Source organism: Gopherus flavomarginatus, chromosome 12 (assembly GCF_025201925.1).
Source record: "Gopherus flavomarginatus isolate rGopFla2 chromosome 12, rGopFla2.mat.asm, whole genome shotgun sequence".
NCBI classification, from domain to species: Eukaryota; Metazoa; Chordata; order Testudines; family Testudinidae; genus Gopherus; species Gopherus flavomarginatus.
This window is the reverse complement of record NC_066628.1, coordinates 6,878,472-6,890,840: the sequence shown is the minus strand read 5'-3', so window position 1 is coordinate 6,890,840 and position 12,369 is coordinate 6,878,472. Positions and strand designations below refer to the sequence as shown.

The window sequence follows — 12,369 nt, the reverse complement described above, 5'->3', positions numbered from 1 at the left end:
CCATTGGCCCATCCACACTCCCTGCCTGCCCAAAGCAGCAGCGATGCTGGTGGGGCTGAGATGTGAATCCTGCCCAGAAATCAGACCAGGGCCCTGGGCAGACCCCAAACACGAGACACAGACCCCGCCAGCACGGGCGTGTCTGACAATAGCACACACTGGGAGCGGGATTGGGGTGTGGGGCTGGGTTTTTGCCTCTCTCCCCCACCAGTTTCCCCACATCCCCCCTTCCCTCGCAGTGCCCCCCACTCACATCTTCCCCCATTCCAGCCTCGCTCCCCTCAGCCCCATAATCCCCCCGATCCTCCGATCTTCCCTTCAGTGCGCCCCGCCCCCATCCCAGCCTGCCCCCCGCAGCCCCAGCACCCGCCTCCTGCCCCCACCCCGCTCCCCCCGCCTGCCCTCACCCCCTGCACCTCTTTAGCCTCCGCCCCCTGCAGCCCGGGGGTGCCGGGGGGGGGCGGGTCTCTCTCACCTTCCCTCCGAGCGGGGCCCCCCGGGGCAGGGGCCGGGCCGGGCTGGGGGCTCTGCCCTGGGAGAGGCTCCTGGGGAGCAGCGGGAAGGGCCCTGCTGGAGATTCCCCTCTCCCGGCTGCAGCCAGGGCTCCGGGCTCCCAGCACCAGCCGCCGGGGCTCGGGGATCTCGCTGGGAGCCTGGGAGCCAGAGTCACCGCAGCGGCTGCGAGTCACTTCCTGCTGCCGGGCAGGTGTCACGACAGAAACAGTGACGTCTCCAGATTCCCCACTTTGGCTGCACTGAGCATGCGCGGATGAATTGAGCACGCGCAGTAAACTTTACTGTCGCCGCTGCCCTGTCTCTGCCCTCACTTCTGCTTACGATTTGCTGCCACCTCTTTGGGGGGGTTTAAAAGCACCAAGGGGGGCAAATCGCAGCGGGGGGGCTGCCAGGGTCTGAGCAGGGGGCAAAAATGTACTGGCCAGGGGGGATCAAACTGCTGTAGGTAGCGGCGGGAGAGGGGCTGAAGGGGGAAAATCTGGGGTGCGGGGTGGGAGCCATCCGCTGTGCTCGCAAATCTGGGGGTGTCGGGGGTTGTGGGGGCGGCAGACGCTGTTTTCGTTCTGCTCCCAGGACGCTGCATGTCAGCCCCGGAGCAGGGGGCGGGTTCCTGGGGCTGAGTCTTAAAGGCACAGACCTCCCAATTCCTATATTGTCAAAGCTCAGACACCGCAGCTCCTCTCTGTCTCACACAAGTGTTGCAGGGCTGTTATTGCTCCAGCCAGGAGGCTGAATGCCATGAAATATTGTACAGACGCCCCCTCCCTCCCTCAAACTCTGCCTCTCACGTTTTGACTTTGTAAAGGTGTCTTCTGTCAGTTTCTATGTCTATATGAAATCACTGCAGCTTCTTTCTCTTATACAACGTGCTGAGTTGCTAACTCCCTCCCAGAGCCCACGTCTGCACCCCCGGCTATTCCCCAGATCAGAGCGTGCACCCCTCACTCAAACACCCACCCCAGTACAAGGGCACTGTTTACAACCCGGGAGGTGCCAGATGGGCACTGTCCAGCCCAGCCCTGTGCTGCCATCCTGCTTCTTCCCCTTCGGTGTGGGCCCATGCTGCACCATCCTACCCCCCTGCCCAGCACCCCTCTGGCTCCCTACGCCCAGTGCCACACCACCCAGAGACCCCTCCACACACTCCTGCCCAGCACCCCTCTGACTCCCTACGCCCAGTACCACACCACCCAGAGACCCCCACAAACCCCCGTGCCCATTGCCCTCCCAGACCACTTCCGCACCCACTCAGAACCCCCCAACAGATCCTCTTACTGCCCAGTCACCCCCTAGCTGAAGACCCCCCACAGCCCTTCCACAACTGAGCCCCCCCACAGATCCCCTCACTGCCCCACCACCACAACTGCACAGTGCCCCGCACAGACACCCCACACTTCCCAGTGCCCCAATACACACAGATCTCCACACTCCCTTACTGCCCAGCATCCCCCCAGACCCACTAGAGACCTACCCTCCCACATCCAGTGGTGATCTGAAGCTGGTTCCCACAGCTCCAAGAACCGGTTGCTAAAATTAGACCTCCGTGGAGAACCGGTTGTTAAAGGGCCAGGAGGTGGGCAAAGAACTCCAGTCCACAGGCTGGACCCAGGACCGGCGCTAGTGTTTTTAGCGCCCTAGGCGCACGGCCATTTGTCCGCCCCGCGCGCTGATCCGCGGCTCCACTGGAGATGCCGCAGGTGTGCCTGCGGGGGGTCCACCGGAGCCTCAGGAGCAGCTGACTGTCCACAGGAATGTCTGCTGCAGGTCCACCGGAGCCGCCTGCCACCCCACCCCCGGCAAAATGCCACCCCCCAATAATCCTGGCGCCCTAGACGATTACCTAGGCCACTTAAATGGAAGCACTGGCCCTGGCTGGACCATCCTGTTGCTCCCAGGGTTCCCAGCTGGGAAGGCTGATGCTCCCCTGGCCCTGGCCCCATTTCCCCCCACTGCAGCGTGTTCAGCCACCGACATCAGCTTGGCAGCTCAGCTCAGCTTAAGAGTGTCGTCCTGCTGCCGCTTTTTGAGAGCCCTGGCAAGGTGGCGGGGGTGTGTGTGTCCTGCTGCAAGCTCCAGGGCTGGCCAGAGGAGAGGGGAGGGGGCAAGTGGGGCAACTGGCCAGGGCCCTGGAGGGGCCCCCAGCCCCACCAGTATGTCTCCCCCAGCCCCAGCTCCCCACCCTTAAATCAGAACTTTTTATAGTGAACTGGTTGTTAAGATTTTGGCAGCTCATCACTGGCCACACCCTAACCCCCAGCCACAATAGCCAGCCCTGATGGGAGGTGACTGTGTCTGCCAGGCTGAGCTGGCAGCGCAGCCAGAGCTGGTCCTGGGGCAGGAAAACTCCGGCCCCTTGGGAGTGGTGCAATCCAGCCGGGCTGGAGCACAGCCTATCCAGGCCAAGCTCCCTCAGGACCCAGTTCAGCCTCTCCCCACCCCCTACTGTCCCCTGTGACTGGCCGAGACTGGCCCAGCCTCTGCACCAGTCCCAGGTGGCTCTTCCCCCGGGGAGGCAGGTGGGGCCCCACAGGTCCCAGGCAGTGGAGACAGCTCAGAGCTGGAGCATTGCTGGGGAGCAGGGCAGATCCCTGAGACATGACTCCCGAGATCCCACCCAGCCCACCCACACCCATTGGCCCAGTGGCCACCAGCCTTGCCAAGCGCACGCGCACGCACGCACACACACACACACACTTCTCTCTCCCTGCTTTCCTATCACCAGTTATGTTACTACAGGATGAAATGTAGACATCCCATAAAATAGCTAGTTCCACACTGTTCTTCAGACCTCAGATCACTGAAATGCAGCTTGGCATTTGAGATACTGTATGACTGTAGTACAATTTGCGACATCACAGAAACCTTCCTCTCTCCAAGTTTACACCTCACCACACCCTTTAGCAATAACGTAACCATTAAACAGGTTCTGAATCAGTCATCTTTCTTCCCAATTTAGTTTTAACAAAAATGCTGCAACATAAGTAGCTATGGGAGATGACAGTGCAACTACTAGGTATCAATGGGGGAAAAGTGTGCGAGTAATGTCCTGGATATACTGGCATGGCTGGCTTTAGGCCAATTCAACCAATTCCCCTGAATCAGGCCCTGCCCTGGTTCGGTGTACCGGCAAGAGCGAGTGCGCTGTACTGGGGTGGCCTGGCTTCCGCAGGGGGCAATTTAAAGAGCTTGGGGCTCCTAGCAGGGGCAGGAGCCAGCCCTGCATCCCCTGCCCTATTTCCAGCCAACCACCCACTGCCCTCTCTCCAGCCAACCCCTGCTACACACCCTTGCCTGAAGCCAGCCAGTCCCGCACTCCTCTGTCTCCAGCCGTGCCAACCCATGCCTCAGCCCCCTGTGGCCCTGCCTGAAGCCAGCCAGCCCACCCCACACATACCTATCTCCAGCCATCCCCACATCCCTTGCCCTGCCTGCAGCCAGACCCTTCCTCCAGTCAGACCCTGCCCTGCCTCCAGCCAGCCCCATGTCCACTGCTGCCCTGCAGTTCCCAGGTTAGTAACCCTGCACACCTGCTTCAGTGAGGGGGGCAGGGAGCAGCTGGGACCCACACCTGTGTACACCCTAGGGTAACCAGATAGCAAGTATGAGAAATTGGGATGGGGTGGAGGGTAATAGGATCCTATATAAGAAAAAGATCGGAAAATTGGGACTGTCCCTATAAAATCAGGACATCTGGTCACCCCAGCACATCCCCAGGGAGTGGCGGGGACGCACACATGTGAAACAGAGCTCATTTCTAGTTCAGACCCATCTGTTTAAAAAAGAACTTTAGGTAGGGTTAACATAAATCTGTATTTTCCCAGATATGTCAGGCTTTTGGGTCTTAAATCGCCATCCAGGAAAATACGGACTTATGGTAACCTTATTGGTACAAAAAATACATACTGTGGCACATCCCTTAAATCAGAACTTGTTATAGGGAACCGGTTGCTAAGAAATGAATGGGTTTTTTTTACACTTTTTTTTTTTAGTCATCCCTGCCGGAGCCCCACCAAAAATGTTCAAATTGGGCCCTGCACTTCCTAAAGCCAGCCCTGAACACCGCCCTAGTGTGGGGGTGAGAGCGCCTCCGGGATCCTGACATCCCAGCACTTTACACACCTTCCTGGAGCCTCCCAACCTCTCTTTTACACAGTTCATTATTATACCTTGTCTTACAAACACCAAACACCATTACATGTGCACAAAGATAAATAATTCCCCTGCCCCTGATATATACAGAGTTGTGCTTCTGCATATAGTATCCATCTGGGATGAATATTGAGCTCCCAGCTCTTCAGGAATCAGTAAAGAGTCAGCTTCCAAGCCACTTGTTGAATCCTATTGTAAACAATATGGGCGACGCATGAGGCATTCTGAAGCAAGAGATAACTGGTAAAGTTTAAAGAAGTTGCAGAAAAAAGCTTTTCTTATGTTTTGTTTCTGTTGGATTGATTCTATTATGTATAGTAAGTGTTTAATATAAAAATTTGGTAGTAGGGTTTACAATGTTATAAGAAGAGATTATGCTATTACCATTATCCAGTCAATTTGAACAGTACTATTTTGAATTAGTGATAATTCACAGAGAGAGAAAGAAGAAAGCTGAATTTAGAGAACAATTATTAACCAGATTCTTGGTTATTCACCAGCCACTTTGCTCCTGTCCACGGCACAAAGCACCAAAAACCCAGTATAGTCTGAACAAGAGAATATTCACCTCAAATTGGCATCTACTACACTCCCTGCCCGTGTCCCCCATTCCCAGTCACCACTGATCAGGATATAGCTGAGTGAAAAGGTGGCATGGCTGAAACATTTATCAGGCAATTGAAAACTAGTATAGAGTACAATAGTCCTGAGAACATCGCTTAATTCTGAGCACTGTGTCTGCAACGTGATGCAGCATGGGCCTCTTGCCATGGCACCATTGGCACCATTGTAAACTCAGTACTGACCTCAAGCCCCCTCCCATAGCAAAACGCCCTTGGACCTTTTCTGGATCCCACCAAAAAATATTAAAATCTGCTGCCCCAGTGCTACTTTCTTTCTACAGGAGACATGATGCAGTGAAATAATTTCCCTACATTCCATCAAACTCTGCATCCCACATTTTCAGTATTTAAAAGACTCTCTCATAACTATTTGTCTATGTGAAGTCTCACAACAGTTCACAAATTTTAGAATTGCCTTTTGCTGCACTTATCTTGCTTGTGAACTCAGCTCTTACAGTCCTATTTTCACACGTCATTGCTTGTGTGTAGAAACTGATTCACAAATATTCAGTAAGTTTATTATATGGTGTCATCTTAGAACCTTCCCAAGTGCAAAAATCTTCTGCAACAATGAAGGTTTGGGCTGATGACCAGTGGTTGCAGAACTTTTGGATGGTCCACATTTCTGTATCTTTGTGCAAAACTCACCAAAATAAAAGCTGCACTGACAGTGGAGAAGAAATAATAATTGTACTACGGGGATCTGCAACACCAGATTATTATTGGTCAATCACTGCTCTCTCTCCTAAACTAAGATGGAATGGATTTCTTTAATGTAAGTAGTCACAACATATGGTTAAATATTTTATGATCAATATCCTGTTAAGAACTCAGCAGTCAAAGATAATACCTGTCTTCTTTGGTAACTAAGGTACAGTATCCTGTCTGTTCCCCCAAACCAAAAGTGATCAGACAAAAAACTTGCATGGAGCAGTCAATGGAGGTCTGAGACATACCTGCATACCTACAACCCTGGCGACAAGCTTGAGGCAACTCCTCTACCCTCATTCACACCCACTTTAGCAGTTAGACAAATTCTAGTGGTGAAACTCTGATTGATATCTGATTGATATCCAAAATACTGAAGCAGACACATTTCACTGTCAGCCCCCTGAAGGAACATCACCCATAGTAAGAAGTGATCAGCTCCTATTATCTAGCCTAAAGAAATTCCTGCAGTCATCGGTTTACCCATAAATAAATCTTCTGTTCTCCATTCAACCAATTCAACCTATTGCATATTTTCTCTACAAAACCGTTTGCTCACTCTTAAGTAAGAATTCTTATGCATGCATAGACCCAAATTCTGCCTGAGTTAGAATCAGAGAATAGAATCAGACAATATCAGGGTTGGAAGGGACCTCAGGAGGTATCTAGTCCAACCCCATGCTCACAGCAGGACCAATCCCCAACTAAATCATCCCAGCCAGGGCTTTGTCAAGCCTGATCTTAAAAACCTCTAAGGATGGAGATTCCACCACTTCCTTAGGTAACCACATCTACTCCTGACAGATTCAGGACTCTGAGCTAAGATCATCAGTGAAGACTCAGGAGTTCAAGCTTCCTGGAGTGGGTGAGTTTCCTCATTTTCTCTCTCTGTTTCCTTTTCAAACTCAGGTATTAAACTGTAAAAATGTAACTCACTTTGTTTAGACTCTCCTTGTGATGTAAAGATGGGGATAGGGACATGCTATATCTGGGACAAATAAAGGTGTCAGCTTGAAAGTGCTGTTTGACTCATTCCATTGGGCACACAATGAGTACATTGATCGAGTTACACAACCACCCCTCTCCAGAACAGTAGAATTGTCAGGGGGAAAACCCAGACAAGTAACCCCAGTAAATGAGCATACCCCAAGTAAGGGGCAAATCTGGTAAAAGTACAGAAATACTAAAGGTATTCCTGGCTAACTGCCTGAATAATAAAGAATCTTTACAATAACTGTATAATCATTTCTTAAATGGTTTGCATGCCTGTAATCATGGTGATTTCTTTATTGCTCCTAATTTCTATATTGTTTATCTGTGTGGTGTCTGTTTTTTTTTTATTTTCTTAGGCTGATATATAAGTAATTTTGCTGTGTGTAAAACAATTTAGATGATGGGATCTCATTTCTTAGATAATCAAGTAACATTATGTTAGGATTGATTAGTTTAATTACATTAAAATGATTGATTAAAGACATTACTGAGAATGAGGTGATACTGATATGTGTATGTTATAGGGGTTTCTCTATTTCAGATTCTTCAGATATCCAGACAACTATTTTCTCCCAAAAAGTTGCACCAAGCAAAAAATTACCTCAATACACATAATGGCAAGTAAGTAGAATTTTTCCATGTGTTCCCATGGCGGGGAGGGCTAGCTCAGTGTTTTGAGCATTGGCCTGCTAAAGCCAGGGTTGTGAGCCTAATCCTTAAGGGGACCATTTATGGATTATGGCAAAAAAAAAAAATCAAGGCCAAAAAAAACTGTCAGGGACAGTAGCTGGTCCTGATAGTGAAGGCAGGGGACTGGACTCAATGACCTAGTTCTGTGACATAAGTATATCCCCATATATTATTAAATATTACATATTTTTTAAAAACCCATTATCTTCAAGCAACTCTGCCTGTTTTTTATTGACATTTTTTTGCTGCTACATTTACTGTCCTGACTCACTATGTCTATACATTGTTACAATCTTGTAGTGAGTCCTTATCTCTGATAACATTCACTCTTCATTGAGCGAATACAGCCAAAATTTGCAAGCCACAGATATTTCAGAATTATGCACATGCCTGCAATTTATTTATGTCTGTCATGTCACTGGCCTGTGAATGATGTATTGTTGATTTAGATTTACCCTGCTTATGGGTTTGCAATGTACATTGCTTACCTTCTAACTCAACCTTGAGTCTTATATGCATTGATATGCCATGTTTGCACTTAAGTAACTGTTTTCTCTTGTAAACAATTCTCAGGGAAATCTTTTGAAGAAAAAATTGCAAATGTTTTGGCATACATAAGGAGTAGCACATATCCTGAAGGAATGAATAAAGCAGGCAGACTGAACCTGCGTCGATATGCTGTCAACTTTTCATTGGAAGGTAAGGAATATTTGTTTTAAGATAGTACTGACACATAACACAGGAAACTTCAGCCTGTAAATGATGGTCATGATGTCCCAACACTGGGATTATTTGGAGTGTTAACCTTACCTTCAATGGGACTGGAATTTGGATCTCTATTTTCATTAAAATTTTCCAGAAAATCTGTCTATGCCAGTGGTGCAACAAAAGGAGTGTGCTGTGCAGTTGTGTGAGAAATGAGTCTAAATTTTATTATAAAAAAAACTGATGACTTTGTTTCCTTTCGTAATTATGTAATCCGGTCTGCTGCAAGCACCACCAACAATCACTATATGTTCAATGAGGAAAAACTTCTAACTATACACCAGGGCCTCCCAGAGGATTCTGGGGCCTGTGGTCTCTGGTGGCAGGGGGGCCCTGCTTCAGCAGTAATTCAGCCGTGGGGTGTCCCTCTGCCCTGGAGGAAGGACCCCCCCATTGGCGAAGACCAAGAGTGGAAGAAGCTCTGGGGGCCCGGGCCCCTTGAGAGTTTTCCAGGGCACAAGGAGCAAGTGAAGGACCCCGCTTCAGGGGCCCTGAAAAACTCTCATGGGGGCCCGTGTGGGGCCCAGGGCAAATTGCCCCACTTGCCCCCCCCGGGCAGCCCTGCTGTACACTGAAATTTCCCCCTTGTACTCAAGGCATTATGAACCAGACTGTATATAGATGTCTTTGATAGCCATATGCCTTTTAATTAATTAATGGTTTTGCCAATAACCACTTATAGCTTAAGTTAAACACTTTTCCCACACCCCAGCCCTGGCAGAAGCCACAAGGAAGCAGGGGAAGCCCCTATGCCTGACCCCATCTCCAGGAGACGTGCCTGGTGGGGCAGGAAACTCCAGAGCACCCTGCTTTTAGTCCCCTAAAGAACTGCAGGATCCAAAACTCCACCATGGCCCTGGGACTGGAGGAGCTCTCACTCCTTGGTATGGTCGTGACACAGGGACAGAGCTTCTCCAGTCCTGGTGCTGTGTGGGACAGCAGGGTGGGTGGGAAATGAGCCAAGGAGTTGTGGGCCCGGCAAAATGGTGGGGAGCCCAGGTGGAACATGGTTGTGATCCTGGGGAAGAGGACGAAAGGGATAAGGCCATAGGTGGTGTAACCAGTGTTGGGTAGCGGCCCAACAATTGCTCTGTCCCAGGGCCCAGATAAACTTTAATCATCCTCTATGCTCCATCTTCTATGATCAATAGAGGGGAGATTGTTCCATTCAGCAAAAGGAAGAAAGGTTGTCATTGTGCATACCATGAAAGAAGCCCTGCAACTCTTTAAAAGGTATCATGACAGTCCAGAGGGTGGACATCTAGGAATATTCAAAACCAGGAATGCGCTGACATCAAAATACTATTGGCCAGGGATGACAAAAGACATTGCCAATTGGGTATGTAAAGTAATGAAACAAAATGCTGATGAATGGTATTTACAATTGAAATAGAAATTCAAAATGAATGAAAGAAATATAAAAGTATATTTGGTGTGCAAATGTGAACTCTGTTCCCTTGTGATACTATTTCCATAATGAAATGTTCATGTCATCATATTGTTCCATCAAAAACAGGTTGCACAGTGTCTGACTTGCCAGAAAGAGGGAAAGCAATCAAATCTGGATACCACCTTGAAAAGCATAAAGGTGAATTTTTGAATCAGATACGTTATTGTTTATCGTTATCCATGGTTATTTCTGCAATACAATGAGGGTTTGATTTTGAAACAAGTCCAATGCATATAAGTGGCACAGCATAGTGCAGCAATTACCTCTAATACGCCTTCCCACTGGCTGGGGATATTTCTTCTGCTTTACTCTGGTATTGTTTTCAAAAACTCATTCCTGTACTTCTTTTTGTTTGTTTATTCTTTCTTTCTTTCTTTCTCTTCTGCATTTAAAAGTGGGCTTTCATTTGGATTCTATGGCTGTTGTAACCATATTACATTGTATGCTCTGCTTCTGACATATGGGTTCATTGAGAACATTTAGTAATAAACATGTGAAGTATGACTGTAACTGGTACCCTTGTATGTAGGTCACTCAGATCTGGGAATTGGTGGGAATGGATTTAATAGGACCGTTACCAGTAACAAAGGATGGATACCAGTATATACTTACAGCCATAGATTATCTTTCAAGATGGGTGGAAGCCTTTCCACTTAGAAATACGTAGTCATTTGAGGTGGTACGGATCATGTTCAGCATAATTCTTCGACGTGGATGCCCACAGCGGATACTGACAGATCGTGGTGCAGAATTCAATAATAAGGTAATGATTTCTTTTTTTCTGGTTATTTGTACTATGTAGTCAAACTCACTGTCAGGTCACCCATAGATCTCAAATAACCACCATCTTTTCTTTTTATATATATAAACTTCTGTTGGTCACCATCAGTGTTGCTATAAAATTATTTTTCTTCATATCTAACAAAGAAACGAACAACTACTTGTTTCCAAAACAAATATGAGAAGACAGCTCTTCCTGTTGCTAATTACACATAAAAGTAGTGGCCCATACCCAAAGGAACATTCCTCTACACAAGTCTATATGTACGTTTATGGTGTAATTTTTTTTCTTTCAGCTTAACTTGTATGTTTGTAATAAATTGGGAATAGAACGTAGCTTCACCAGTCCGTACCACCCACAAACCAATGGCTTGGCTGAAAACGCTAATAAATCCATAAAAAGGTAAGTGAATGGTGGGAATCGTACAGTAATAATGGCAAGTAGAATGTGCTATACTAGAAGATGCAACTCCCAAAAAATTCTTCAAAAGCAATGTGTTACATGGAAATCTTTTTCACTACGTATTACACCTTTTTGATTGTGTCTGATCTGTTTCAAACAAGACCGTACATGTGACTTTCTTTTCTTAAACAATCAAATCAATGTGCCTTTGTTACAGAGCACTGCGGAAGATGGTTGATAACAATGGGAGTAATTGGGATAAATTACTTGAACCCATTTTGTTTTCTTTGCAAACTAAAATACATGCAACAACAAAAAAATTCACCTTTCCGACTAATGTTTTGTGATGACGCAGTGTTTCCAGAAGATGTCTTAGATAAGTACACGGTAAGTGTATGTTATTCCCAGCACCTTTCATGTACATATGGCATTCTGTGTGCCTTCATTTTACAAATAGAACCACTTCTCCATTTGTTTACAAAGATCTCAGATCTGAATATATTTGGGGAAGATTTCTGCAAAGAGTACAGCATGAATATGAAATCGAGACATGACGCTGACATTGCGCTGGCCCTAAGTAACATTGCTAAAGCACAAGAAAAACAACAAAGACATTATGCTAAAAGAAAGACTTCTAAATATGGGGAAATAAGATTTGAAGTTGGGGACTCTGTTCTGTTACTGAATGCTAGACAAAGAACAAGAAAAGGAGGAGTATTGGAATCTAAATATCGGGTACCATACAAAATTATGAGTGTTGAAGGTAAGAGGGTGAAATTACAAAACATCTCAGGGAAACAGTTAGGAACCATGTACAGTATTGCACACTTAAAACCAGTAAAAGAGCCAACGACATTAGCTGCTGAAAGCACATCAGAGGGAAAAACTGGAACTGAAATTGGAGTTGGTGACACTGAACCAGAAACACCCACGGAAGAGATTAGAGAAGTGGATGGCACTGTATCTCTTGACAGCAAGGTGGAAAACATAGAGGTCACAGCAATAGAAAAAGAGGAATATATAGGGCAAGATGTGTCAAACAATGATACAAGTGATGCTGATGACAGTTTTGATGACGGGCGGATTGGCAGGTGCCCTGGAGGTTTTTTGCCTTCCCCTGCAGCGTGGGGCACGGGTCGCTTGCTGGTGGTGTCTCTGCAGCTTGAGGTCTTCAAACCATTTTTGAGGATTTCAATAACTCGGTCCTGGGATAGGGGTTGTACAAAATTGGATGGGTGGGGTTCTGTGGCCTGCCTTGTGCAGGAGGTCAGACTAGATGATCAGATTGGTCC

At 47.4% G+C, this 12,369-nt stretch overlaps 2 protein-coding genes and 1 long non-coding RNA gene across 3 annotated transcripts in view; 1 reads left to right on the top strand and 2 right to left on the bottom strand.

Moving 5' to 3' along the window:
• The window catches only part of LOC127033368 (zinc finger protein 707-like), a 28,196-nt gene extending 27,538 nt beyond the window's left edge, over positions 1–658 (bottom strand). Inside the window, exon 1 of the mRNA XM_050921407.1 lies at positions 476–658. The gene's annotated coding sequence lies outside the window, so the exon portion shown is untranslated. The remainder of the gene's footprint in view (positions 1–475) is intronic.
• LOC127033350 (zinc finger protein 251-like) overlaps positions 1–12,369 on the bottom strand; it is a 62,730-nt gene that overhangs the window by 10,651 nt on the left and 39,710 nt on the right. The window lies entirely within an intron of this gene.
• Positions 10,594–11,380, top strand: LOC127033397 (uncharacterized). Its single transcript, XR_007769087.1, has 3 exons — positions 10,594–10,657; positions 10,971–11,077; positions 11,295–11,380. It is a non-coding gene; the product is annotated as an uncharacterized LOC127033397 (long non-coding RNA).